The sequence below is a fragment of the Canis lupus genome, chromosome 1 (assembly GCF_011100685.1).
Source record: "Canis lupus familiaris isolate Mischka breed German Shepherd chromosome 1, alternate assembly UU_Cfam_GSD_1.0, whole genome shotgun sequence".
NCBI classification, from domain to species: domain Eukaryota; kingdom Metazoa; phylum Chordata; class Mammalia; order Carnivora; family Canidae; genus Canis; species Canis lupus.
Window position 1 is genome coordinate 11,269,321 of NC_049222.1, and position 27,698 is coordinate 11,297,018.

Genomic DNA, 27,698 nt, shown 5'->3' on the forward strand with positions numbered 1-27,698 from the left:
GGGACAGGTAACCTTCATATTGATAGTGATTTCATACTTAAGGTAATTATGGATGCCATGCTACACCGTCAAGATTTCTCCTCTAAGACTAAGACATTTGTTTCTCTAGGTGCTGGAAGCAATGGTGTATCAAGGCTCTTAGCCAAATCATTCTGTGGGAATTTTTTCTGTTTTGTTCAAATTCATGTCTCCTTGTTAGGATAACCTGCATTCAATGATTAGTCAAGCAGAGCATACAAAGTCTCGGCCATTTTGCCTTTAGGTGGGGCAATTCTGAAGAGCTATACTATTTTATAGATCATCTGAAATCTTTGCTGCATCTACTGGGTTTTCAACAATTTCTCCCCTTCTAATTCCTTTACTGCTCCGTAGACGTTCATTACAAAGGAACTTCTCAATAAGCTTCCTGTACACACCATCTCCAAATGTTCTTTCTAGAGGATCCAACCAACCAAGATAAATGTTAATATCATGATTCTCTAGATGCTTCTACCACCATCTCCCATCTCTCCCAACTTCTTAATACATTTTCACGAAGAAATAGAAAGTTATCTAAAATACTAGAATGAACACTGGAAATTGATAAAACACAAAAACATTGACCAAAATCTAGGGGAAATTTTAATGAACTTCAATTTGAAATGATTAATTACAAAATATAATCCCACAAAACATCAAACAAAACAAGCAATAGGACTAGAAAAACGGACAGGTAAGACTTTGATTGTGAACCATTGTCCTCTTAACTCTAGCCCTAAAGAAGAGACAGATGAGAGCAACTTAGAAACTGCATTAGACTTAATTACAAGAAGATAGTGTCATTTTTTTCATTTTAGTCCCTTTTGAAGGAACTTGTTTTCCAGTTATTTGAAGATCAAAGATGCTGGTTGTTGTATAATTCCAGGGAAAGTAGTTGGAAAGGAAAGGAAGTGATATAAGGCTCTATGGGTTATGAAGTTAATTAATGACAAATACTGATGATAGAGATGGACACAAGCTCACCAATTTCTCCTCCCTCAAACAGTCAGCCAACACACAAATGACAATTAAAATCAAATATTTTATATCAGGTAAAATAATGATAAAAATATTTTTGTGTATGTTTACAATCAGTGTATTCTCAAATATTTTTTAAGATATGTAGTGAACTATGTTTATTTCCAGAAAGAGTTGGTGTAGACTTTCTGTTTGCAGCTGAGCCATGGACAATTTATTGAAAATCAAGAGAAAAGCTTTTTATAGTTGTTCCCATATGCTTACATATTTCATGCTTTTATTTGCATTTTATTTATGTTAACAGATGCTTGCCTTTAAATGTGTAGATCATTTGATACACTCGAAAAGGGCATTATTCCCACATTGCACTAGAGAATAGAAGCTCTTGAAATAATGGGTGCAACACAGTGATGCATCTTCACTTGTTTTAACTTTCTTAGTATTGTCTTTAGTTCTAACTTGGAGAACTAAAATTTAAGGTATGAGTAAATAAAAATGGCTTGTCAGTTGAACTGTGATATTAAATTTAATATTGGAGAGTGGTTACAGGAATATTTGCAGTGATTTTTGTTTGTTTGTTTGATTTTACTTTCCCTTCATGCAGCAGACCAACAGTATTTGTTGGGTGCCTTCAACTTAGACCAATATTGAAATATTTTTTCTATAATGCAATGTTTAAGGAAAGTCAGTATCCAATTCTCTGAGCTAAAACTACATGTCATAAAAATTAAGGAATATATCATAAAAATTAAGTAATTGTAAATTGGACAAGGCCAGAAAATTGAAGATATCTTTGTTTTGAGGAATACTGTGAATTTATTAAAAAAAAATTATGAAGGGGGTCATTTATATCTCCAAGACTAGAGACATTATATGAGTGCTCCAAACATACCTCAGTGCCTGGTTATGATACACACTCAACCACTATCCTTCTTGGGCTTCTTGAAGAAAAGTACCTAGATTGATCAATATTTTTGAGAACATTTAAGCTCTATTCTTTTTGCAAATTTCAATTAAATAATGTTACCAACTAGAATCAGTATATTATACATTAGATCCTCAGACTTCATTCATTTTATAAATAAAACTTTGTACCTTTTTAACAACCTCTCCCTAATTCCCCTACCTCCCAGACTCTGGCCTACTCCATCTTTCTAGAAGTTGAACTTATTTATTTTTAATTTTTTTTTTTTAGATTCTACATCTAAATGATACTATGTGGTATATATAGTATTTCTCTGTCCAGCATATTTCACTTAGCATAACTTGGTGTAACATCTTCAAGTTCCATCCTTTTGTTGCAAGTGGCAAGACTTACTTAATTTTTATGACTGAATAATATTCCATTGTATATTTATACACTTTATTTATCCATTTATCCATAGATGGACACTTAGATTGTTTCCATATATTGGCTATTGTGCATAGTGTTGCAATGAATATAGGAATGCTGGTATTTCTTGTAGATACTGATTTTATTGCCTTTGGCTACCCAGAAGTGAGGTTGCTGAATCATATGGTAGTTCTATTTCTTTAGGAACTTCCATGCTATTTTTCATAGTGACTGTGTCAATCTCCCACTATAAAAGTATTCCCTTTTCTACATCCTCACTAGCATTTATTATCTCTTATCTTTTTGATAATAGCCATTCTTAGCCAGTATGAAGTGATGTCTTATTGTAGATTTTTATTTGTGTTTCCCTGGTGATTAGTGATGTTGAACTAGGTGTTTTGGGAGCCTGTCCCCTCATTGAGAGTCTTAAAAGTTGAAGCCTGGATATGGAGTCCAAATCATCTACTCATTAAGGAGAAGCTAGGAACAAGGAGTTCCCTCCCAGTGACACAGCACTGTGTCAGCTCTGGGGTTTATGGAAAGTTGTGTCTCAGTCTTTCCTACTTTTCCAGATGAGCAATTTTTCTCATTCATGGGATGTATAGGAGGGGCTCAGTTAGATCCTAGAATCTCTTTCAGAAGGAATTCCATCTCATGTAGCTATACGTTTGGCATATTCCTGGGAGGAAGGGAGCCAAGAGTGTCTGTCACAATCCTGTTGACTCTTCATGTTATATCTAAGAGTACTTATTTAAATTAAGCTAAGAATTTACAACTTAAATTGTCTATTATCTATCTATCTATCTATCTATCTATCTATCTATCTATCTATCTATCTATCATTTTTCATGTACCTATCTTCTTTGGAGGCCCAGACACTGTCATATATGTCTCTTTGAAAAAGCTGTCATATTCTCATGTAATCCTTTATTTTTCCCTGTAAGATAATTGGTCATGGTTCAGCTCTCACTCTTCCTGTGACCTGGTAGTGAATTACCACTTTATCTGGGTCAATCTTTACTAACTTGTTTTTAGTTTGCAAATACACTTGCTTGCATACATTTTTGTTGTAGTTTATTGTGTCAGAAGTTTGTGATATGTGACCAGTGTCATGATCAAAGCAGTTACTTGATAGTAACATTTCCATCTTTTTAGGTAGTAAAATCATGTCAAGGATTTTGGCTAGCCACATTTCTTCATACCATAACCAAGATGTTGAACACATTCATAGTCTACTCCAGATCCATGCAATATACCGAGTTCACAAGGCATCCTCTGGAAGTCACTAAGGTAAGAACAGAATGAAAACATGAATGAATAATATCTATATCACTTCATTTTGACATGAATGTTTTTACATAATTAATTCAATAAAATATAGTTGGGGTTATATTCTCCCTTTCTAAGAACCTCTAATAATACATGAAATACCAAATGAGAACATTTGTCACAGTAAAAATTAAGAAAATTAATGGAGTGACAGAGCTGTTAGCTGTCTGTCAAAATTCTTCACCCACCTCTCCATAATGGACACAGAGTTGGAATTCATTCCTCAGACACCCTTTCTTGCAGGTGTGACTATTTGACAAGGAAACAGTGTGGGCAGAAGTGTTTGTTTCTGATGAAGGACATTCATGTTCATAGCATGCCCCCTTCTCACATTCCTTTCCATTTTGCCTTCTGCAGCCCAGACATGGCCACTAATCCCCAGGAGAAGATGGAATAACCAGACAGAAGGGTCCTCAGTCTTTATCCACAAATGAAACAGAATTGCCCACAGACATAGAACATTCCCCCTGAAGCATTATGTGTAAGAAAAATGAACTGCTGTTAAGCCACTAACTTGCTTGAGTATCTCATGTTGAAGTAGGTTAGTACTCCTTCACTAATATAACAGAAAAACAGCAAATTATAGGATAAACAAACAGTAAATTATCTATTTATTTTTATTTTTTTAGATTTTTATTTATTTATGAGAGTCACACAGAGAGAGAGAGAGAGAGAGAGAGGCAGAGACACAGGCAGAGGGAGAAGCAGGCTCCATGCAGGGAGCCCGACGTGGGACTCGATCCCGGGACCCCAGGATCACGCCCCGAGGCTGAAGGCGGCGCCAAACCGCTGAGCCACCCAGGGATCCCGTAAATTATCTAATATGATTATATATGTCAAACAATAGTTTCATAAGCTTGATTCTGAGGTCACTGGGTGGAGTTAGTATTAGATGAAAGAACTGATTAATCATAAGGATGCACCAAGTACAGTTCTCTAGCACAGAGCCAATTTTTAAATGCAAATTTGATCATAAACACACATTTTTATTTTGATGTGTGCCAAAAATGTTCTATAGGAACACTATGGGTATTAAAACATGGGGGAGTCCCATTTAGCCTAGAGTGAACAATGAAAACCAGAATTTGATATGGCAACCAAAGTGAAAATATATAATATTACACTTGTAAATAAACTAAAAATAGCAGTCCTTGGAGTCCTCTGTGGGAAAAAGAAATGTAACACTTGAATATCATTAAAGTTCACACTAGGAAATCCAAATAGAAAAAAACTTTCTTAAGGAGTTTTTGATTACATGGTTTTCATCTGTTCCTTGTCAATATATTTTTTTCATAGTTCTCCGAAGAAGATTTCCCTATTCATGCTATTTGAGGAACTGGTTCCTGGAACCACCTTAAAATGATTTTACTGTAATTGTTCCCTTTTTCTCTTGTAAGATTCAATTTCATGTTTCATCTGCTTCCTCAATTTCCTGTTGTTAAATAGAAAAATGTATTCTGATCTTCTAAAAAATGCATAGAAATCGACTTAGCCAAATGGATAGTTTTGCAGGATACAATCCATTTATTAAGGGGAAAAAAAGAACCTGAAGAAACTGAAGATGTTAGTAACAATTTTTTAACTGCAGTGCTTTTGTATCACATTAAAGAAACTTAGGTAATTGAATAGGTTTATTTTATATTCTAGATTATGTCATTTCCTATGTTAATTACATGCTGAAGTGAACAATTTTGTAAATATTTTATCCAATAAGTGATCCATCAGATCATTTCTTCTAAAATTCAGGACACCTGGGTGGCTCAGTGGTTGAGCTCAGGTCCTGAACCCAGGGCTTCTCCCTCTGCCTGTATCTCTGCCTCTCTCTTTCTGAGTCTCAAATAAATAAATAAATAAATAAATAAATAAATAATTCTTAAAAAATTTCTTCTGAAATTTTAAGGCTAGTTATTATTTGTGTTCAATTATTTATATTCAATAATTCATAATAATAATAGGGATATACTTTCATTCCAGGTACAGTCATAGGCATTTAGCACATAATACTCAAGCATCCCTGTCACAAATATGGAGAGTTAAGTTCCCAACTTCATAGTTAATAAAAGGCCGACTCAGACTTCAAGATCAAGAAATTTAACTTCTGAGCCCTTGATTTTAAACACCCCCCCTTGAGATTTCCCCAAACCTTACTGATCTAGTATGAGGCAAATCACTTTACACAAAGGGAAATTAAGACTGAAAAAAATATATGACTTAGTTAAGAATAAGCAAAATTAAATAATGGTTTCTTTCCTTCTCAGGGCATTTCAGTAGGTCTCAGGATCCCACAATATAATTTTAAAGTTCAGTATCCCTTTATTTAACAAAATATTTTAATAATAAAAAAATAAATAAAATAGTCATTAACATCTGCTTAGTGAAATGCAGTATGACAGATAGGATTGAAGTATAAATATGATCTAACAGCAATATTTGCATGAAAGAACTACAGTTTACCATAAAAATATGCAGTGTGGGTGTCTTAAGTTAAAGGGATTTTTAAAAATGGCATCTAGCAATCCCCATTTCACACAGTGAGTCCACAGAAAAAGCTTCATTAGTAAGATTGCATTCCAAATTATAAATGACTACACACTACATCATGTCCAGACTTGTGCATGTTTGTCTGTTGCTCAGCGTTTTCATTTATAGGTGACCAACTCAAGACTTTGATAGAAACAAGCAAAACATATTACCACGAAAAATTTAGGAAATTTCTTGGTGTTGACATAATATTTCCCTGGTCAATGTCTTTTATCCTACCCGGGAAGTGCAGGAGAGATCGGTCCAATGCCTAAACAGACAGCTTGCTGGAGATGGGCAGACAATAAATCTAGGGCACTGGGGTAACTCAGTCGGTTCAGCATCTGTCTTCTGTTCAGATCTTGATCCCTGAGTCCTGGGATCCAGCCCCACATCAGGCTCCCTGCTCAGTGGGGAGTCTGCTTATCCCTCGCCCTCAGTCCCTTCCCCAATTTCCCTTCTCTTGTGCTCTCTCACGCTATCTCTTCTCAAATAAATAAATAAAATCTTTTTTAAGAAAAAAGCACCACACTATCCACATGATTCTTTTTTTTTAATATATTTTTTTAATTTTTATTTATTTATGATAGTCACACAGAGAGAGAGAGAGGGGCAGAGACATAGGCAGAGGGAGAAGCAGGCTCCATGCACCGGGAGCACGATGTGGGATTCGATCCCGGGTCTCCAGGATCACGCCCTGGCCCAAAGGCAGGCGCCGAACCGCTGCGCCACCCAGGGATCCCTATCCACATGATTCTATTTTAACCTGACTTGTTGGAACATTCCACTTCCATTCAACAGGTGAACAGGTTGAAAGAGTTGCAATATTCTCAACTTTTCCAAGATGTATGCCTCTAATTCTGTCTGTATATCCGTTTAAGAGTCACCCCCCTCTGCAAACTAACTGCTCATATGTATGGGTCCAGGGGAAGGACTGTATAACGGACATCTGGCTGACGTTTCGGTTGGAGTAAGTGAGTTAATTGGCCTGTCAATTAATAATCCTTAGAAGACATTTTAACTATTTGCAGCTCTGTGTAGGATGTAGGGTTGTTAATGTTTTTGTTGTTGTTATTGTTGTTTTTAGCTTAGCCAGTGTCCCCTCTGCCCATTACCAAAGCCATACAAACATTCACCCTCCATAGCCTGTTATTCTATGTTAAGACATCTTGTTTTAAATTGTTTTCTAAAATCAATATTGAAGCCACTGTGGTGTTGGAGGGTGCCCCTGGCAATAATATATAAAAGATGGATGGGGGGGGGGCGGTGCACCTGGGTGGCTTAGTTGGTTAAGTGTCTGCTTTCAGGTCATGATCTCAGGGTCCTGGGATCCAGCAGCATCAGGCTCCCTGCTCAGCAGAGAGTCAGCATGCTTGCCCCTCTTTCCCACTCATGCTCACTCTCTTAAATAGATACGTAAAATTATAAATAAAAAAACAAACAAACAAAGCCTAAGGTCTCAGGTACTTGGATAGATGGGCTTTCTTGTGCCCAGGACTCTGCTACAGGGAACCTTCAGGGAAGTCCACTAGAGCAGCACTCGTCCCTGTCACAACTGCTTCTCTTTTTAACACACCACCTGCCTCTTTAACTATCTAAAAATAAAGTGGGGGAAGGAGAGAATTCATCATGTTAACATGAATTCCACCCACATATATTCCCTGAGACGTCATCATATAGATCCCAGCATGCCTCCCAAATCATCCTCTTTAGTCATGGCAGGAGCTTAAGCTTCTGTGGGCTGTCATCATCCGATGAATTTGTATGCCCATGTTGTTAGGCAATACATCAATTGGATGCCATCCCCAGTGTCTCTCTGACCTTCCCAAATCATCCACTGTTCACTCTCACACTCACAGTCTCTCATTTGCAAAATTAGCTATCACTGTATTACTTCTTTCTCATAGCCCTACAAAATGCCTTTTTATTATCCTCTGTGTTACATCCTATGCACCATGTACCAAAGGACATAGGGTCAATGTCCTACTGGTCTTCTGTGGTGTTTCAAGTGACTACATGTATTTCCTGTGCCCCACCCCATACACACACACACACACACACACACACACACACACACGTCTGGCCATATGCTGCTACCCCTCCTAGGAAGAATGATGTTTGCTGTATCAAAGATGGTAATTTTCTGTGGGTGGAAATTGACTTGATGTTTTTAAACTTTCCTTTGTCTTTTTCTTTATCCCTGATTTCCTAAATTTCCTAATAATCAACATTTTTCTCTCACAAAATCAATGCATTTATATTCTTTCAAAAATAAACCTAGTACAAACAAGCTAAATGATTAACTATGTTGTCCTTATATGTGCTCTTGAGCTCACTGGGTGCAATTTTTCATTCTGTTTTGAACATTCATTGAACAAATGAATGTTAATAGGCACAATGAAAATAAAGATTAATTGTTTTAAAACTTACTGAATCTTCGGGGAATTCACAAGTCCTGTTGATTGATCCTATGTGCTCTTTCTAAAGTTCAAAATGTAAAAGAGCCTGGCCACATTTGAAAGCTTTTTTCCCCCAATCTAATATTGTGTATATTTTGTGTTTCTCTGTCACAATCTACGTACAAAATATCACGTATGTTAACTTTTAAACTTCAATGTGCCTTATGTAAGAATATAAATATTCTAAATGTGCTCATTTTGGCAGCACATATCCTAAATATTCCAAGTATATATCTGACGGCAATGCTGTGATCAGCGTACATACAACTTAAAGTATGAGACCTGAGGCTTAATGTCTCCTGTGCTTGGCACATGGCATAAACATGTTTCACAACTGCTGGAAGAGACCCTGGCTCTTGCACCACTCTGACTGGGATAAATACACAGCTCCCAACCACTTTGCCTCTGAAGCCATCAAGCAATTTTAAAATCAATTTGGTATTTGACAGGGAGCCATTGCAGTTCCCATAGGAAAGCAGTGACATGCTGAGACCATTTAGTGTGAATAAAATTCTGACAGCAGCATTTTGCTGAAGTTGAGCTTTTGTGGCATTTTTTCCCCTAAAAGATCATTTAAAAAAGGGCATGGTGATAGTGTAACTTAGAGGTTAAAACAGCAGAATCTATTGTCTCAACATCAGCAGGAAGGCAGTTGGTAGATGCTTTCTATTTTTAAGGCAATGATAAAATTAAATTCTTGTCAGAGATCTGAAATTGTGATTCAAAGGCAAAGGTTGATTCCAAATTAGCTGCCTAATGTTTGGCATGAGCACAATGGCCACTGCCATTAAATTTAGCAAAGGCAGGAAGCTTCAGGAAATGACATATATTAAGCAGCAATTTTAATTTAACCATTCGAGCATCATTGTCTATATCATTTAATACGTATTGAAAGATAATATGAAATCAATGTATTTAATTTTACATATACTTTTAAAAATCCATATAAATTTTATTTGTATTTAAATTACCAGCTATATATTTCATGATCAATATTATCTGTTAGAACATTAATCCTACTGACTTCTAGAAATTCACCTAAGCTACCCTAACCTTCATAATTCTAGCATCTAGAATTCTTCAGAATTCTAGCATAATTCTAGCATAATTCTTTCTTTCCCACTTCTCAGAGGACAATTATATTTTGTTCATTGATGAGTACAGTAAATATTACAACAGTAAAACCTTTTTCCCTAGGCCTTCCTAACCTTTGACTTTCATTCTAAATGTTCTAAAACATTTTAGGATATAATTGTCTTTTGCAAACAATTTTGAATTTTGAATATAAATTATGTTTTCATTACACCAAACTAATGTTAATCAGTAGAATGGAATAAAGATAAATGTGATGAGTGTATGTGTGTGTGTGGTGTAGAGTGAGAGCACAAGAGGGACAGGAGAGACTTAGAAGCAATTAGAGAGAAATATCTTTTAGCTTAAAAAACTCACAAGTCAAAAGACATCTCAGAATGGATTCAATTTAGCTAATGTACATACTCTACACATAAATGATTCATTTTCTAACATTTCTGTCTCAGTAAGGCAAATGGGCCCTGGTGGGGAAAATTCAGTGAAAATAATTTATCTTTTTTTCTATTTCTGTAAGTATATAGCAGTGACATTATGATAGGGAAGGTAGCTGTGGGTAGTCACATGGTTGAATAAAAATGCATGTAGGCAAAATCAAGCTAAGATGAGCTTTTGCCAGCATGCCTAATTAGAAGGCTATTCAATTTAAAACTCTGGGTGCAGGATGACCACCCCTGAGAATATGTTACATGTTATCATTTGTAGCCACTCTGAAGAGTCTGTTTGGTTCTAAATTGTTTAGTCAAATTTTGAAGACAAATGTATTAATTTGATTTTTATTGGTATTGATTTATATCAATAAATATTTTACACCTAAAAAGAACTATTTCAAAGTGTAATTAGTACATTTCCTATATTATACAAGCCACCTATATCAGGTTTCAAAAATTTTTTCATCACCCCTCAAAATTCCCAAAGCCACTAAGCCAGCATTCTCTGTTTCATGCCTCTCTGAGCCCAGACAATCCAGTTTCTGTCTCTATTGCTTTAACTTTTCTTAATATTTCATACAAATAGGATGATATGTGACATTTTGTGTCTAGATTCTTTCACATAGTATAATGCTTCTGAGATCCATCCATGTTGTCGGACATTTCATTACTTATTTCACCTTAAGTCTGAATAATATTCCGTTGCATAAATATAACACTGTGTGTTTATCCACTCATCTGTTGATGAATATTTTTTTCTGCCTTTTGGCTACAGCCAGTACTGCTATAATGAACACTTAAACACAAAGTATTTGTTTGAGCACCGGTTCTTGATTCATGTGCTATGTGATCATTTTGTATATATTTTTGAAGAAATGTCCACTTAAGTCCCTTACCTATTTTTAATTTGATTGTGTTTTGATTGTTGAGTTTTATGTGTTCTTTATACATCCTAGATACTAAATCCTTATCAGATATTCAATTGTCAAACATTTTCTCCCATTTAATAGATTGTCTTTTTACTTTCTCATATCCCTTGATGAGCGAACCTTTTATTTAATTTTATTATTTTTTAATAAGGCATACTTTGTCCATGTTTTCCTTGAGGCTTATGTTTTTGTAGTGATATCCAAAATCCTTTACTAAAGCTAAGGTCACAAGGATGTATTCCTATATTTCTTTCCTTCTAGGAATTTCATGGTTTCAGCTCTTTCATTTAGATTTTTGATCCACTTTGAGGTAACTTTTATTTATTGTGTGAGGTATGGGTCTAACTTCACTCACTAGTAGGTCAAAATCCAGCTGGTTCAACATATCTGTTGATGAGACCATTTTTCATTCATTGAATGGTCTTGCATCCCCCATTTTAAAGAAATGAGTTGGCCATACATATATGAGTTTGTTTCTGAACTATTGATTCGATTCTATTAATATATTTATCTATCCCTATGTTAATATCATTTTATTTTTATTATGATAACTTTCTAGGAGGTTTTGAAATTAGAATATGTTAGCTCCTCAAATTTATTCTTTTCTTTCAAGATTGTTTGGTAATTTAGGGCTTCTTGAAATATAATATGAATTAAGGACTGACTTTTTTCTCTACAAAAAGTTCACTAAATTTTTTTTAAATATTTATTTCAGAGAGAGAGAGAGAGACAGAGAGTTGGGGGGAGAGGTAAAGGAAGAGACAGAGCCCCAAGCAGACTCTGCCTTGAGAGCAGAGCCCAATGCGGGCCTTGATCTCACAACCCTGAGATCAGGACCTGAGCTGAAACCAAGAGTCAGATATTCAATTGACTGTGCTACCCACTGCCTTATGGTCACAAGAATTTTGATAGGGATTTCATTGAGTCTAGATCATTCTAGATACTACTGTCATCTTAATAATATTAAGTCTTTCAATTCATGAACCTGGGCTGTTCTTCCACTTATTTGAATATTTTTAAATCTCTTTCAGCAATGTTTTATAGGTTTCAGTGTACAAATCCTTTACCTACTTGGTTAAGTTTATTTCTAGGTATTTCATGTTTTGGATGTTACTGAAAATGGAATTGTTTTGTTAGTTTTCTTTTCAGATAATTTATTGTTAGTGCCTTGAAACACAACAGGCTTTTCTATATTAATCTTTTTATCCTACTACTTTACTAGTTTTAGCTCTAATGTTTGTTGGTGGTTTCTTTAGAATTTTATATATGAGATCATGTTGCTTGCAAATAGTAACCCACAAACAGGTTAAAACAGATAATATAATTATTTGAGAATAAGACCTGTTCTGCGAGAGTATGAGGCAGGGGCAACTAAAAACACCATGAAGTTCCCTTACTTTTTAAAGTTGCTTTCTTGTTTTTGCTGTTGTTATTGTTGTTGTTGTTCAATGTACACATATGTACTGTAAATGTTTGACTATTTCCTATAGATCTTCCAAAGTTGGTACTGGCAGTTTGAGCTCAAATTTGTGATGATGTCTCTGGAGAAATATTAGTCTTTAGACTACCTACATTTGTCTTTTGTTTGTTTGTTTGTTTTCTGAAAATCCAGTTAAATTTTGATAATATAAAGCAAAATCAGATGTTTTCTAGAGTATTCTTTGGTTAATTGAAAGTATTAATCCTTAAAAAAATGGCCCTGCCAATCATGGTAGAGAGACAGAGAGGAAGTAGCTCTAGGAATCTGAAAAGCTCAAAGAAGATTCATCAGGAGGGTGCTGCAATCATAATAATTCAGACCCAACTTCTTTACATCTAAGTATATCTTTGTAATATTTAAATTCTAAGAATTAAGAATCTTTTTGAACTCTATCACCAGAGGTTTTTGGGTAGTGCTGTATGACTGAATTTCATAGTTAACATGGAGCAGAAGAGAGAAAGTTTTCTACAGGAAAGGATGTCACTTCAGAATTTTTTTTTTTTAAATGAAATGATCCTAAAATCCTAAAAAAAAAGGATAGGGAAATATAGGCTGCTCATAAATCCCCATTTCAACCCAGAAATCTTCTGAATATATGTGTATGTTAACATATTTTTCCGGTGAGTAGAGCTAAAAATCCATTCCTATTCAATTCTAGAACCTTCTTTGGGACCCCAAGAAGTGAAGGCTACTGTCCAGTTAGATTCTGAAGACAATACTATTATCATCCTGAGATTCATGTAATCACCTCAAAGCTCATGTCAAGTTCACAAAGTGATGATGCAGACTGGCAGCATTTTCCTAGTCTGCCCTAAAAACATCATTTGTGTGTATGTGTATATGTGTATAGCAGAATCCTATCTGTACCATCCTGAAAATATTATTTTAAATTTTACTCTCTAAATTTTTTTCAAAAGGATGCATTTCAACTATTTTTGTTATCAAATATAAACCTATAGTGCTACTGTAAAGTAGAAAATAAACAAGAAAATATAGTCTTATAAAATAACTGAGGGAAAATAATGTGGATTAAGGTTGAAGTGTCAGCCTTTACTTTTAATTTTCCTTCAGAATATCCATAATTATCATTTAAAATTTGTTGAATTATTCATGCTGTTCTCATGCTACTTATTTACTATTCCAGTATTTTCTTCATTATAATACATTATTTTGGAGATGTTACTATGTCTGCACATGAGGCCTTCAGATATATTTTTCTTCATTTTTAGCACATTTCTGTTTATGCTTACAACAATTCCAAAGAAAATGTTTTTCTTTTTCATGGAGAATAAATCAAGAATTTCAGTTTTTATGTGTACAAGCTACAGATTTATTATAGGGAAGAAAATACATTAGTTTCATGATATTTGGCTTCAATATTTCATAATCACATAACTCAAAATATAACTGGCAAAAAGGATATTATATTTGATTTTACACAGTATATATTTTACTATACTTTTTTTGTGTTTAGAATCATACCCACTGGGGATCCCTGGGTGGCGCAGTGGTTTGGCGCCTGCCTTTGGTCCAGGGCGCGATCCTGGAGACCCGGGATCGAATCCCACGTCGGGCTCCCGGTGCATGGAGCCTGCTTCTCCCTCTGCCTGTGTCTCTGCCTCTCTCTCTCTCTGTGACTATCATAAATAAATAAAAATTTAAAAAAAAAAAAAAAAAAAGAATCATACCCACTAATGTCTAACATCAATAATGATTATTGCAAAGATAATACAACTGGTATCAGCTATTTTTTTTTAATATTTTACATTATTTATTCATTTGAGAGAGAGAGAGATAACAAGAGAGAGAAAGCGTGAACAAGGACAGTGGGGGAAGCAGGCTCCCCACTGAGCCAGGATCCCAAAGTGGGGCTCCATCCCACAACCCCAGGATCATGACCTAAGCAAAAGGCAGATGCTTAACTGGCTGAGTGACCCAGGCACCCCTGGTATCAGTTAGTTAAGGATTGAAATATATCAGACATACTTTGCAGTTCTAGTAAATAATTAATTGACCACTCCTTAAAATAAAATTATGACTTTTATTTATGTTTAATTTACTAATGTCATAGATATTTTTATCTACTTAAAGCAATTGAGATGCAGGTATTTATCTAGAGTAATACTTTAACAATCTGATAGTAGAAGTGAATCAACTGAAACAAAATGCAAATCTAGGAGTAAGCTAATTAATCTTCTCTGCAACATGGAAATTAAATGCTACATATTTTATGTGTATTATTGTGTTAGAAAGGTAGAGAGTATAAGTTGGCCTTGTATTATTAAAGGACAGAATATCTTTTCCTGTAGTCAACTTAGGTTAAGTATCTCAGTGATGTAGGAAAGATGTTGAGGTTGAGAGCTGACAGCCAAAAAAAATTTATTGAGACATAGTTGATGTAAACAGGTGGTTTTTTTAAAGCACAAGGATAGGACCTGTGGTCAGAAAGAGCTGCAGTAGGGTCATGAGAGGTGGCCAGTTATATACTTTCAAGTTGGGAGAGGGTTAAGGATAGTGTGTTTCTAAGGAATTTTGGAAGTAAGGTTTCCAGGAACCTTGAGAAGCTAGCTATTTTTAGGAAAAGGTCATTTATTATTGTTTAATAAAACCTTAGTCATGAGACCCTTCATACATATATCAGTGGGTCATATGTTTGGGGGATGATTGACAACATATAATTTAGGGGGAAGAGATAAAGGAAGTTTCCGAAGGAATTTTTACGTGTTAAAGTAGACTTGCAGGATCCTGGGGGTTGGGCTGAAATTACTTTTTCCCCTTTGCAAAGTGTTAACATTGAGGCAGCTGAGTTCCTAGAGGAATGTCATTCTTCCTGGTTTCAAGGCCTTCTCAGTGAGCTATAGGTAGTAAGGACATTTAAATTTTCTTTTGCCTTTGTTTCCCACATCAACAGGATGGAGAGATTTTGTAAAGATAATTTTCGATACATTTCTTCATTGCATTTGCTTATTTTTCCCCCACATGTAGATATGATTTTACTGTTTGGTCAGAGAGGAAGACAGGGATCTCAACTGGCTTATACAAATTGAGTCATTGGAAGTGCATACATTTGAAGTAATAATCCCCACAACACTGAGCTCAACTCTTAAGATGCCTCACATGTGAAAGGGAGCTTTATATATCTAAAAAACAAACATACAGACAGAAACTCCTAACAAAGGCAAAAATGGAATGAATAGAAGACCTAATTCTATGAAAGGGCTTCGTGGGTGAGGACTTTGCTCTCCTGTTATTTTTTTTTTTTTTCTCCTCCATCCTAGATCATTGCCTGATTTTTCTTCTTATTAAGTCAGAAAATAACACTCCAGGTTGGGAGCAGATGAAGCAAGTAGAAGGGAACTTTTGTTCCCTGAAAATCTCTTCTGAATCCCATTCATTATTTATTCCCCATCCTTGTCAGGTGAAAGTATTCTCAGGGGAGCATCCAAAGGAGAATAAAAACATCTCTAGAAGAGCAATGTTGCCAGTTAGAACCAAGACCACGTATCATCCACCTGAATTTACAGTAGTCCACTATTTACTATCAAAAAGTTTAGCCTCGTAGCTGATACCTACTAGGAAGTATGTGATATAAGGAAATTGAAGAAAAAAACACTTAAGAAAATGGGTGCTATAGGAGCGAGGCAACAAACAGATAAAGGAAAATTAAAGAAGCAGGAACATAATCTCAGAATTAATTTATCATAAGAATAAATGTTCTGAGACAGTTGTATATTCAAGATTTATTTATTTTGAAAGAGAGAGAGAGAGCAAGCAGAGGGGAGGGGCAGAAGGAAAGGGAGAAAGAGAATCACCAGCAGACTCCCCATTGAACTTGGAGCCCCACACCAGGCTTGATCTCAGGATCCTTTTTTTTATTTTTTTTTTAATTTTTTTTTTAATTTTTATTTATTTATGATAGTCACACACAGAGAGAGAGAGAGGCAGAGACAAAGGCAGAGGGAGAAGCAGGCTCCATGCACCGGAGCCTGATGTGGGACTCGATCCCGGGTCTCCAGGATCGCGCCCTGGGCCAAAGGCAGGCGCCAAACCGCTGCGCCACCCAGGGATCCCTTGATCTCAGGATCCTGAGATTGTGACCTGAGTTGAAACCAAGAATTGGATGCTTAACTGACTAAACCACCCAGGAACTCCAGAAAGTTGTAAATTCAAAAGATAATATTGGAAACACTAATGATGTGGGATTATCAAGCACAATAGCCAAGGAAGAATTTTTAAGACATTTTACAGTGCAAAAGGTGTTTTTATTACAGCATGGGGACAGGACCTGTGGGCAGAAAGAACCAAGGAGTCTCCTCTCAGAAAGAGAGGTCCATTGGAACCTTGGAGGAGCCACTCCCTGAATGTGTGTGGAAAAGTGGATCCATGTATTACAGCCAGAATTTTCCTGCAAGAAATAATATTCCAATCAATTGTGATAAGTACAGTTAGCAGACAGCTTCCGGCTGAGGAGATTGTATTATCTATTACAGCATTTGAGCCAAGACCTTCCTCTTTCCAGTTAACCTCAGCCACTACCTGAGCATGTTCAGGTACTAAAGTTTTAGGGACATACCTAGTATGTGATCCAAACCTTTCCTCTTGAGAGATCTGCATACCTGGAAACCAGATCTTTCTTACGATAGGATCGCTGTGCATGTCCAATCATAGTCACTTGGGGACAAGGGAGGATTAGACATGCCTAAGCAGTTCATCTATATTCCACATACAGTCCTCACTGCCTTCATATGTAGCAGGAACCCTAGCTTTTTCCTGGTGATGAGTCAGTTACCCCTGCTAGGATGGTCAATTGGCAACATGACTGCTGGTCCCAGGATGCCATGAATCTAAAGGACTCTGTTAATGTTTGGTGGATTTTCTTGTTTCCTTCTATATATATATATATATATATATTCAATATAATATATGTATATTCTTTTTATTATTATTTTAAATTTTATTTATTTTTAATTGGGTTCCACATGGAACCCAATGTGGGGCTCGAACTCACAACCCTGAGATCAAGACCTAAGCTGAGATCAAGAGTCAGCTACTTAACTCACTGAGCTGCCCAGGTGCCCGGGAGCTCTAACCTAAAATGTGAAGTGTGTTACCTCCATAACCAAAGAGGCTTAACAGGTAGCCTTATATGTCCTTATATGTGATAAGGGATGCAAAAGGCAGGGGGATATCCCAGTATTCACCTACTATAAGAATTCAAAAAATATTCCCAAAATGAATGGTCCCTGGATATTGATAGGGTTTCTTCCCAGCTTCTGCAGCACATATTTTTTCTTTTTTTAAACTAAAAATCTAGCCACCAGAAAGCTAGCCACCCTACTTTTTGCCACCCTGCTCAATTAAAAAGATGCTTTCACTATAATGAATCAATACAATATTATGAATGATATCATGATAGTCATGATGTGTTCTGACAATTATGACAGAGACCTGGAGAGTTAAAGTAGCATCAGGCAAAATTCTTAAGTGTATATTTTGTCAGTTGTGTGTGAGTGCAAACTGTTTCTGTTTTTCTTTTCTCTTTGGGATAGGAAAAAATACATTTGCCCAATCAAATCATCACAAACCTGAAGTCATATTAATCAGATTCTAACTAAGACTCCATGTTCAGTGCTGCAGCTACAAGTGTTCCCACTACTTGGTTGAACTTGAGGTGGATTGCAGTCATTCTTCAGGATCCAGGAGCCAAATGGTTAATTAAATGGAGATGTAATAGTGATCATCATCTCTGCATCTTCTCCCCCCCCCCCACCCCGCTTGCTTTCAGTAGTATCTGGTCTGTATTGTGAATGGAAGCTTTCCCTAATTGCTACTACTCCTCTCCCCTTTACCATTCAGAGGAGTCAATACCAATAATCTTGTTATAAGTCTAACTGGGTTTGGCACCTGCTGACACAACTGACACAGTTGGTGCTAAAGAGGTTCAAGGCCTTAAGCATTAATATGACATTAAGATTAGTTCACTCACTTTCCATCTAGTTAGGAGAATCATGTTGAGTGACATATGAATTGTTAATATCACAGAAGGTAACATTATATGTGGCAAACTCTTTGAGCTTGGTATTTGAGTGCTGCAAAGCTACAACTTGGGTAGCCAGCAATCCTGAACTAAATCAGTCCTCAGAGGAAGTGACTCAAAGCTTTAAGTCATTTGATTGTAATATTCTGAATCATAAATATTGGATTCATATAATTATGTACGGTTCTACTTTTTCTTTCAAATACAATATCCAGGAAAACCTCAAAAGTAATGATAGAATGGTAACGAAGGACATGAAAACAATATTTTATTTCTTGCACAGGATGATAAATGAATGGACATTATTATCATTTATTAAGTTATATATCTGTTTCCCGGATTGTATTACATTTTCTTAACATGGTGTTTCAAGTAATAATAAATAAAAATGTGGAAGGAAACAATATACAACTTCCTGAAAATGTAGTGTATATTTGCCCACCAGAAAATTCTCAGTAAGTCCCCCAAACTAGAAATCCAAAAGAAAGAAAGAAAAACAAAGAATGGAAACTAAAACATAAATTTAGAAGCAACAGGTAATTTCATTGTGAAATTTAAAACCTCTGCATAAAATAAACTATATAAAGCAGAAAAACCTTAGATCTATGGGGAAATACAAATTTAGAAAGCATGATTTCCAAAATAAAAAAAAAGAATAAAGAATAAAGAATAAAGAAACACCTCATATTAGAATCTCTCAGTAGAACTAAAGCAATGCTCATAAATAAGTGACTTGAAACACGTCATTGTGTGTGTGTATAGATTTAAATAGTTTTTAAATAAAATATATTATTTATCCAAGGTAGGACATGTTTAAGAAAGCTGTTAGAAAGTAGAAGGGCGCTAGGGTGGCTTATCTTGTTAAGCATCTGCCTTTGGCTCGGGTCATGATCCCAGGGTCCTGGGATTGAATCCTGGGTTGGGCTCCTTGCTCAGCCTGCCGCTTCCCCTGCTTATGCTTGTCCTCTCTCATAAACAAACAAACAAATAAATAAATAAATAAAATTAAAAAAATAAAGTAGAAATAAATAAGAACCAAGGATTTTAAAAAGTAATTAATGGGGGCACCTGAGTGGCTCAGTAAACCTGGCTCTTGATTTCTGATCAAGCCATGATCTCAGGGTCATGGGATCAAAGCCAGCATTGGGCTCTATGCTCAGTATCGATCTGCTTGTCCCTCTTTTTCCCCTTGCTTGTGGTCTTTGTCTCACATAAATAAATAAATAAATAAATAAATAAATAAATAAATAAATAAATAAAATCTTAAAAAAATAAAAGTAATTAATGAGTTAGGAAACAGAAAAACTGTAGAGAGGAGGGGCACGATGGCGGAAGAGTAGGGTCCCCAAGTCACCTGTCCCCACCAAATTACCTAGATAACCTTCAAATCATCCTGAAAATCTAGGAATGCGGCCTGAGAATTAAAGAGAGACCAGCTGGAATGCTACAGTGAGAAGAGTTCGCACATCTATCAAGGTAGGAAGACGGGGAAAAAGAAATAAAGAAACAAAGGCCTCCAAGGGGGAGGGGCCCGCGAGGAGCCGGGCTGAGGCCGGGGCGAGTGTCCCCAGGACAGGAGAGCCCCGTCCCGGAGACGCAGGAGCTGCACCGACCTTCCCGGGGGGAAAGGGGCTCGTGGGGAGTTGGAGCAGGACCCAGGAGGGCGGGGATGCCCTCGGGTTCCCTGAGACAGTAACAGAGCAACTGCGCACCCAGGAGAGTGCGCCGAGCTCCCTAAGGGCTGCAGCGCGCACGGCGGGACCCGGAGCAGCTCGGAGGGGCTCGGGGGTGGCTCCGCGGAGGGGGCTGCGGGGCGGGAGCAGCTCGGAGGGCTCGGGGGTGGCTTCGCGGAGGGGGCTGCAGGGCGGGAGCGAATCCAGCAGCGCAGGCCCCGAGCACCGGGCGCCGGGACACAGCCCAGGATCCGGCCTCCCCCCGGGACAGGCAGAGGCCGGGAGGGCCCAGGACAGCGAGGACGCTCCTGCCCCGAGCTGAGCAGATCAGCGGCCCCGCCCCGGAGCCTCCAGGCCCTGCAGATGGAGAGCTCTGGAGCTACTGCGGGAGCTGACTCCAGGGCTCCGGAGCTGGCCGCTGCCACTGGGGCTGTTCCTCCTGGGGCCTCACGGGGTAAACAACCCCCACTGAGCCTCACAGTGGCCTCACCAGATAAACAGGATAAACATCACTCACTGAGCCCTGCACCAGGCAGGGGGCTGAGCAGCTCCCCCAAGTGCTAACACCTGAAAATCAGCACAACAGGCCCCTCCCCCAGAAGACCAGCCTGACGGACAGGGGAAAAACAAATTATTGACCAAGCAGCACTGGAAAGTTCCAAGGGAAGTCAAGTGACTTACAGTATATGGAATCAGAGGATACTCCACCTTGTTTGTTTGTTTGTTTGTTTGTTTTTATTTCTGTTGGCTTCCTTCCCCCCTTTTTTCTCTTTTTCTTCTCTTTTTCTTTTTTTTATTCCTTTTTTTCTTTTTTCTTTTTTTCTTTTTCTTTCCTTCTTTCTCTCCTCTCTTTTTCTCCTTTGCCCAATACAACTTGTTTTTGGCCACTCTGCACTGAGCAAAATGACTAGAAGGAAAACCTCACCTCAAAAGAAAGAATCAGAAACTGTCCTCTCTCCCACAGAGTTACAAAATCTGGATTACAATTCAATGTCAGAAAGCCAATTCAGAAGCACTATTATACAGCTACTGGTGGCTCTAGAAAAAAGCATAAAGGACTCAAGAGACTTCATGACTGCAGAATTTAGAGCTAATCAGGCAGAAATTAAAAATCAATTGAATGAGATGCAATCCAACTAGAAGTCTTAACGACGAGGGTTAACGAGGTGGAAGAATGAGTGAGTGACATAGAAGACAAGTTGATGGCAAAGAGGGAAACTGAGGAAAAAAGAGACAATTAAAAGACCATGAGGATAGATTAAGGGAAATAAATAACAGCCTGAGGAAGAAAACCCTACATTTAATTGGGGTTCCCGAGGGTGCCAAAAGGGACAGAGGTCCAGAATATGTATTTGAACAAATACAAATACATTAGGAAACTTTCCTAATCTGGGAAGGGAAACAGGCATTCAAATCCAGGAAATAGAGAGATTCCCCCCTAAAATCAATAAACACCGTTCAACACCTCGACATTTATTTATTTATTTATTTATTTATTTTAATTTTTATTTATTTATGATAGTCACAGAGAGAGAGAGAGAGAGGCAGAGACACAGGCAGAGGGAGAAGCAGGCTCCATGCCCCCAGAGCCCGACGTGGGATTCGATCCCGGGTCTCCAGGATCGCGCCCTGGGCCAAAGTCAGGCGCCAAACCGCTGCGCCACCCAGGGATCCCCAGCACCTCGACATTTAATAGTTAAGCTTGCAAATTCCAGAGATAAAGAGAAGATCCTTAAAGCAGCAAGAGACAAGAAATCCCTGACTTTTATGGGGAGGAGTATTAGGGTAACAGCAGACCTCTCCACAGAGACCTGGCAGGCCAGAAAGGGCTGGCAGGATATATTCAGGGTCCTAAATGAGAAGAGCATGCAACCAAGAATACTTTATCCAGCAAAGCTCTCATTCAGAATGGAAGGAGAGATAAAGAGCTTCCAAGACAGGCAGGAACTGAAAGAATATGTGACCACCAAGCCAGCTCTGAAAGAAATTTTAAGGGGAACTCTTAAAATTCCCCTTTAAGAAGAAGTCCAGTGGAACAATCCACAAAAACAGGGACTGAATATATATCATGATGACACTAAACTCATATCTCTCAATAGTAACTCTGAATGTGAACGGGCTTAATGACCCCATCAAAAGGCGCAGGGTGTCAGACTGGATAAAAAAGGACCCATCTATTTGCTGTCTACAAGAGACTCATTTTAGACAGAAGGACACCTACAGCCTGAAAATAAAAGGATGGAGAACCATTTACCATTCGAATGGTCCTCAAAAGAAAGCAGGGGTAGCCATCCTTATATCAGATAAACTAAAATTTACCCCGAAGACTGTAGTGAGAGATGAAGAGGGACAATATCTCATACTTAAAGGATCTATCCCACAAGAGGACTTAACAATCCTCAATATATATGCCCCAAATGTGGGAGCTGCCAAATATATCAATCAAGTAATAACCAAAGTTAAGACATACTAGATAATAATACACTTGGTGAATTCAATCTAGCGCTTTCTATACTCGATAGGTCTTCTAAACACAACATCTCCAAAGAAACGAGAGTTTTAAATGATACACTGGACCAGATGGATTTCACAGATATCTACAGAACTTTACATCCAAACTCAACTGAATACATGTTCTTCTCAAGTGCACATGGAACTTTCTCCAGAATAGACCACATAACGGGTCACAAATCAGGTCTGAACCGATACCAAAAGATTGAGATCGTCCCCTGCATATTCTCAGACCATAATGCCTTGAAATTAGAACTAAATCACAACAAGAGTTTGGAAGGACCTTCAAACACATGGAGGTTAAGGACCATCCTGCTAAAAGATGAAAGGGTCAACCAGGAAATTAAGGAATAATTAAAAAGATTCATGGAAACTAATGAGAATGAAGATACAACCATTCAAAGTCTTTGGGATACAGCAAAAGCAGTCCTGAGGGGGAAATACATCGCAATACAAGCATCCATCCAAAAATTGGAAAGAACTCAAATACAAAAGCTAACCTTACACCTAAAGGAGCTAGACAATAACAGCAAATAGATCCTACACCCAGCAGAAGAAGAGAGTTAATAAAGATTCGAGCAGAACTCAAGGAAATCGAGACCAGAAGAACTGTGGAACAGATCAACAAAACCAAGAGTTGGTTCTTTGAAAGAATTAATAAGATAGATAAACCATTAGCCAGTCTTATTAAAAGAAAAGAGAGAAGACTCAAATTAATAAAATCATGAATGAGAAAGGAGAGATCACTACCAACACCAAGGAAATACAAACGATTTTAAAAACATATTATGAACAGCTATATGCCAATAAATTAGGCAATCTAGAAAAAATGGACACGTTCCTGGAAAGCCACAAACTACCAAAACTGGAACAGGAAGAAATAGAAAACCTGAACAGGCCAATAACCAGGGAGGAAATTGAAGCAGTCATCAAAAAATCTCCCAAGACACAAAAGTCCAGGGCCAGATGGCTTCCCTGGGGAATTCTATCAAACGTTTAAAGAAGAAACCATACCTATTCTGCTAAAGCTGTTTGGAAAGATAGAAAGAGATGGAGTACTTCCAAATTCGTTCTATGAGGCCAGCATCAACTTAATTCCAAAACCAAAGACCCCACCAAAAAGGAGAATTACAGACAAATATCCCTGATGAACATGGATGCAAAAATTCTCAACGAGATACTAGCCAATAGGATTAAACAGTACATTAAGAAAATTATTCACCATGACCAAGTAGGATTTATTCCTAGGACACAAGCCTGGTTCAACACTCGTAAAACAATCAATGTGATTCGTCATATCAGCAAGAGAAAAACCAAAAACCATATGATCCTCTCAATAGATTCAGAGAAAGCATTTGACAAAATACAGCATCCATTCCTGATCAAAACTCTTCAGAGAGTACGGATAGAGGGAACATTCCTCAACTTCTTAAAAGCCATCTATGTGAAGCCCATAGCAAATACAATTCTCAATGGGGAAGCACTGGGAGCCTTTCCCCTAAGATCAGGAACAAGACAGGGATGTCCACTCTCACCACTGCTATTCAACATAGTACTGGAAGTCCTAGCCTCAGCAATCAGACAACAAAAAGAACTAAAGGCATTCAAGGCATTGAATTAAAGGCATTCAAATGGCAAAGAAGAAGTCAAACTCTCCCTCTTCGCCAATGACATGATACTCTGCATAGAAAACCCAAAAGACTCCACCCCAAGATTGCTAGAACTCATACAGCAATTTGGCAGTGTGACAGGATACAAAATCAATGCCCAGAAGTCAGCGGCATTTCTAAACACTAGCAATGAGACTGAAGAAAGAGAAATTAAGGAGTCACTCCCATTCACAATTGCACCCAAAAGCATAAGATACCTAGGAATAAACCTAACCAAAGAGGTAAAGGATCTATACCCTAAAAACTACAGAACACTTCTGAAAGAAATGAGGAAGACACAAAGAGATGGAAAAATATTCCATGCTCATGGATTGGCAGAATTAATATAGTGAAAATGTCAATGTTACCCAGGGCAATATACACGTTTAATGCAATCCCTATCAAAATACCATGGACTTTCTTCAGAGAGTTAGAACAAATTATTTTAAGATTTGTGTGGAATCAGAAAAGACCCCGAATAGCCAGGGGAATTAAAAAAAAAAAAAACATATCAGGGGGCATCACAATGCCAGATTTCAGGTTATACTACAAAGCTGTGGTCATCAAGACAGTGTGGTACTGGCACAAAAACAGACACATAGATCAATGGAACAGAACAGAGAATCCAAAAGTGGACCCTGAACTTTATGGTCAACTAATATTCGATAAAGGAGGAAAGACTATCCACTGGAAGAAAGTCTCTTCAATAAATGGTGCTGGGAAAATTGGACATCCACATGCAGAAGAATGAAACTAGACCACTCTCTTGCACCAGACACAAAGATAAACTCAAAATGGATGAAAGATCTAAATGTGAGACAAGATTCCATCAAAATCCTAGAGGAGAACACAGGCAACACCCTTTTTGAACTCGGCCACAGTAACTTCTTGCAAGATACATCCATGAAGGCAAATGAAACAAAAGCAAAAATGAACTATTGAGACTTCATCAAGATAAGAAGCTTTTGCACAGCAAAGGATACAGTCAACAAAACTCAAAGACAACCTACAGAATGGGAGAAGATATTTGCAAATGACATATCAGATAAAGGGCTTAGTTTCCAAGATCTATAAAGAACTTCTTAAACTCAACACCAAAGAAACAAACAATCCAATCATGAAATGGGCAAAAGACATGAAGAGAAATCTCACAGAGGAAGACATAGACATGGCCAACACGCACATGAGGAAATGCTCTGCATCATTTGCCATCAGGGAAATGCAAATCAAAACCACAATGAGATACCACCTCACACCAGTGAGAATGGTGAAAATTAACCAGGCAGGAAACCACAAATGTTGGAGAGGATGCGGAGAAAAGGGAACCCTCTTACACTATTGGTGGGAATGTGAACTGGTGCAGCCACTCTGGAAAACTGTGTGGAGGTTCCTCAAAGAGTTAAAAATAGACCTGCCCTACGACCCAGCAATTGCACTGCTGGGGATTTACCCCAAAGATCCAGATGCAATGAAACGCTGGGACCGCTGCACCCCGATGTTTCTAGCAGCAATGGCCACAATAGCCAAACTGTGGAAGGAGCCTCGGTGTCCATCGAAAGATGAATGGATAAAGAAGATGTGGTTTATGTATACAATGGAACATTACTCAGCCATTAGAAATGACAGATACCCACCATTTGCTTCAACGCGGATGGAACTGGAGGGTATTTTGCTGAGTGAAATAAGTCAATCAAAGAAGGACAAACATTACATGGTCTCATTCATTTGGGGAATATAAATAATAGTGAAAGGGAATGTAAGGGAAGGGAGAAGAAATGGGTGGCAAAGGTCAGAAAGGTAGACAGAACATGAGAGCCTCCTAACTCTGGGAAGCGAACTGGGGGTGGTGGAAGTGGAGGAGGGCGGGGGGTGGGGGTGAATGGGTGATGGGCACTGAGGGGGGCACTTGACAGGATGAGCACTGGGTGTTATTCTGTATGTTGGCAAATTGAACACCAAAAAAAAAAAAAATAAATTTATTATTAAAAAAAAGAAAGAAAAACTGTAGACTATACACATAATTATATAAGTTTTCCTCTAGGGGAAAATCAGTATAAGAGATCTGTTTCTCAATGACCTAAACTGGAGACATAGGAAAAAATATAAACACACAAAGTAAGAAGTAGCAAGGGATAAATCAACATCAAAACAGATGAAACTTTTTTTTTTTAGATGAAACTTTAAATAAAAATTAAACTTTGCATTGGTCTATGCAAATACATACGAAATCCCAGCTTAGGGCAGGCCCAGTGGCGCAGTGGTTTAATGCCGCCTGCAGCCCAGGGCGTGATCCTGGAGACCCTGGATCGAGTCCCACGTCAGGCTCTCTGTATGATGCCTGCTTCTCCCTCTACCTGTGTCTCTGCCTCTCTCTCTCTGTCTCTATGAATAAATAAATAAATAATTTTTAAAAAAGCAGCTTACAATGTAACTTACCAAAATTAATCTCAGATGAAGTAGAAAAGCTTAAGTAGATCAATTTCCATTCATTCCTAGGATAAAGTTTTCTAACACATCCCAAACTACTAAAGTCAGATAGTTCCTCAAGGGTGCTTTCCCAAAAGTTTAAAATAATATTTCAAAATTCATTACCTTAATTCATATCATATAAAAATAAGAAAAATATAATTTTAAGTAAGTAAATATAACATTGATACTAATTATTTGAAATTTGGATTATGAAGTGTCCAAACAATCATGCTTATAGATATTAAGGAAACATCAAACATATATAAACATTGTTGCATAAATCTTAAGAAAATGGGTTGGGGTGACTGGGTGACGAGCACTGAGGAGGGCACTTGATGGAATGAGCACTCGGTGATATGCTAGGTGTTGGCAAATTGAACATAATCAATCAATTAATCAATCTACCTAAGAAAATATTTGCAGATAGAATCAAATGTCATCACCAAAAAGTAACACATCATATACAAACAGAAGTGAATACATGTAAGAATGTACATGTATTATAAAAATTGGGAAACTATTAATATAACGAATCATTTAATTGTTTTTATGGGAACATCTAATCTCCATATATGATAATAACAATGAATAACAGAGGAATGGAAGAATGGTTACCTTAACAAGTTTTTTGAATATAAATATACATAAATACACATAAACATCCCAAATTCTGAATCTTCTCTATATGGGAAGGAGTAAACACATTCTTTGTATGATTAGGAACAGAAGCCATGCTTATAACCATCACAAGTATTTAATACTTAAATTGCTGTACATGTAGACATCAGTAGAT

The 27,698-nt window shown here is 37.4% G+C and overlaps 1 long non-coding RNA gene across 3 annotated transcripts in view; it reads right to left on the reverse strand.

Annotated features, from left to right (window-relative positions):
• Positions 1–713: 713 nt before the first annotated feature.
• The window catches only part of LOC102154255, a 99,423-nt gene continuing 72,438 nt past the window's right edge, over positions 714–27,698 (reverse strand). Inside the window, exon 6 of one of the 3 annotated variants that reach the window (XR_005353356.1) lies at positions 714–3,614. This is a non-coding gene — a long non-coding RNA (uncharacterized LOC102154255). The remainder of the gene's footprint in view (positions 3,615–27,698) is intronic. The other 2 variants (XR_005353355.1, XR_005353354.1) reach the window with 2 other exon arrangements.